Source organism: Orycteropus afer, unplaced genomic scaffold, assembly GCF_000298275.1.
Source record: "Orycteropus afer afer isolate SDZICR_OR568_19922 unplaced genomic scaffold, OryAfe1.0 scaffold00507, whole genome shotgun sequence".
Lineage (NCBI taxonomy): Eukaryota > Metazoa > Chordata > Mammalia > Tubulidentata > Orycteropodidae > Orycteropus > Orycteropus afer.
In genome coordinates this window covers 1,162,006-1,165,326 of record NW_006922094.1, presented here as the reverse complement: position 1 = coordinate 1,165,326, position 3,321 = coordinate 1,162,006, and positions in this window count along the sequence as shown.

Genomic DNA, 3,321 nt, shown 5'->3' with positions numbered 1-3,321 from the left:
GATCTCCTCCGTAGCTAATAGCAATTCCCACCTTAGAGTTTACAAAGACTTATGGGTAGAAAAGCCACACTAAGTAATTTACTACACCGCAGTGAACTACAATGCTGTTGGTGATAGGATAACATCCAGACTCCTACAAGGAAGACCAGTTAATACTACTGTTATTCAAATTTACACAATAAGCACAAAAGCCAAACACAAGGAAATTGAATATTTTTACCAACTTCTGCACTCTGAAATTGACCAAATATGCAATCAAGATGTGCTGATTATCACTGGTGGTTGGAATGGAAAAGTTGGAAATGAAGAAGAATCACCAGCAGTTGGAAAATATGGCCTTGGTGATAGAAATAATGCTGGAGTTTGCATTATGAGATGAATTTTGCAAGACCAACGATTTATTCATTGCAAATACCTTTTTTCAAAAACATAAATGGCAGCTATACACATGGACTTAACCAGATGGAGTACACAGGAATCAGATTGACTACATCTGTGGAAAATGGCGATGGAGAATCTCAATATCTTCAGCCAAAACAAGGCTAGGAACAGAGTGTGGAACAGACCACCAACTGCTCATATGCAAGTTCAGCTTGAAGCTGAAGACAATTAAAACAAGTCTATGAGAGCCAAAATATGATCTTGATTATATCCCTCCTGAATTTAGAGACCATCTAAAAAATAGATTTGATGCATTGAATACCAATGACTGAAAACCAGAAGAATTGTGGGATTACATCAAGAACATCATCCATGAAGAAAGCAAAAGGTCATTAAAAAGACAGGAAAGGAAGAAAAGACCAAAATGGATGTCAGAAGTGACTCTGAAACTTCCCCTTGAATAGAGAGTAGCTAATGCAAATGGAAGAAATGTTAAGATAAAAGAGCTGAATGGACAATTTCAAAGAGCAGCTTGAGAAGAGAAGACAAAGTCAATTATTGTAATGAAATGTACAAAGGCCTGGAGTTACAAAACCAAAGGGAAGAACATGCTCCGTATTTCTCAAGCTGAAAGAACTGAAGAAAAAATTCAAGCCTCAAGTTGCAGTACTGAAAGATTCTATAGGCAAAATATTGAATGATGCAGGAAATATCAGAAGAAGAGGAAGGGAATACATAGAGTCACTGTACCAAAAAGAATTGGCTGATGTTCATCCATTTCAGGAGGTGGTATATGATCAAGAACCAATGGTATTGAAGGAAGAAGTCGAAGCTGCACAGAAGGAATTGGTGAAGAAAAAGGCCCCAGGAATTGATGGAATACCCATTGAGATGTTTCAACAAATGGATGCCACACTGGAGGTCCTCATTCATCTGTGCCAGGAGACTTGGAAGACAGCTACCTGGCCAACTGACTGGAAGAGATCCACATTTGTACCCATTCCAAAGAAAGGTGATCCCCCAGAATGTGGAAATTGTTGAACAATATCATTAATATCACACGCAAGTAAAATCTTGCTGAAGATAATTCAAAAACAGTTGCAGTGGTATATTGAGTATATTGACAGAGAACTTCCAGAAATGCAAGCTGGATTCAGAAGAGGATGTGGAACGTGGGGTATCATTGCTGATGTCAGATGGATCTTGGCTCAAAGCAAAGAATACCAGAAAGATGTATACTTGTGTTTTATTGACCATGCAAAAGCATTTGATTGTGTGGATCAAAAAAAATCATGGATAATATTGAGAAGAATGGGAATTCCAGAACACTGAATTGTGCTCATGAGGAACCTGTATGTAGACCAGGAGGCTGTCATTCAAACAGACAAAAGGGACACTGCATGGTTTAAAATCAGGAAGGGAGTACACCAGGATTGTATCCTTTCACCATACTCACTTGATCTGTATGCTGAGCAAATAATCTGAGAAGCTGGACTATATGAATAACATGGCCTTGAGATTGGAGGAAGACTCATTAACAACCTACAATATGCAGATGACACAACTTTGCTTGCTCAAAGTGACGATGACTTGAAGCACTTAACTGATGAAGATTAAAGATTACAGTCTGCAGTATGGATTACATCTCAACATAAAGAAAATGAAATAGCTGGACCAATAAGCAACATCATGATAAATGGAGAAGACTGAAGTTGTCAAAGATTTCAAATTACTTGGTCCCATAGTCAACAGCAATGGAAGCAGCCGTCAGGACATCAGATGGCGTATTGCAGTGGGCAAATATCCTGCAAAAGAACTCTTTAAAGTGCTGAAGAGCAAATATGTCTCTTTGAAGACTAAGATGCACCTGTCCCAAGCCATGGTATTTTCAGTCATCTCATACACATGTGAGAGCTGGACAATGAATAAGGAAGACCAAAGAAAAGTTGATGCTTTTGAGTTGCAGTTTTGGAGAATACTGAAAGTATCATGGACTGCCAAAAGAACTAACATCTGTCCTGAAGAAGTGCAACCTGAATGCTCCTTGGAAGTGAGAATGGCCAGATTTCGTCTCTCCTACTTTGGTCATGTTGTAAAAAGAGACCATTCCCTCTGGAGAAGGATGTCATGCTGGGTAAGGTGAGGGTCAATGAAAAAGGGGCAGGTCTCAACGAGATGGACTAACACAGTGACTGCAACGATGGGCTCAGGTATAGCAGGGATTGAGAGGCCAGTATCGGACCAAGCAGTTCTGTTGTACACAGGGTTGCTGTGAGTCGGAGCCGACTCCACAGCGCCTAACAACAACAACAGTGTGATCATATTTTCTTCCCAATAACTCCTTCTAGTTGTTGTTGATAAAATTTCTGGTTTTCTCACTATTCTTTTCCCTCCTTCCCCAGTATTTGGAGCCTCTGTGAGGTCAACAAAGCAGTATGAAGAACACAAACACGAGACCAGCCTCTATTTTATTATGATTATTATTGTGATTTGGGTGAATGTTTACAGAGCATATTCATTTTCCATACAGCAGTTCATACACATTTTGTTTCATGACATTGATTGCAATCCCCCACAATGCAACAACTCTCTTCCCACTTCTTCCCTGTGGTTACCTTTTCCCTATGTCCTTCTTTCCCATACATTCCTGCCCTCTGAGCTATCTCCCTGTGCAAATACTGCCCTCTGATTGCCCACAGTTGATTATTCTAAGGAGTGTGCCTACCTGGTGTAAATATTCACCTTTTATTCCTGTCTCTTGTTGGCTGGAAGCCACGGGAGTGAGTTCAGTTCCAGGCCTGAAGGATGACTAGGGCCCATAGTCTTGAGAGTTTTACCAGACTCTATCAGATTAGTAAACTGGTCTTTTTTTTTTTTTTTTTTATGATTTGGATGAAAATTTACAGAGCAAATTCACTTTCCATACAGCAGTTCACATAC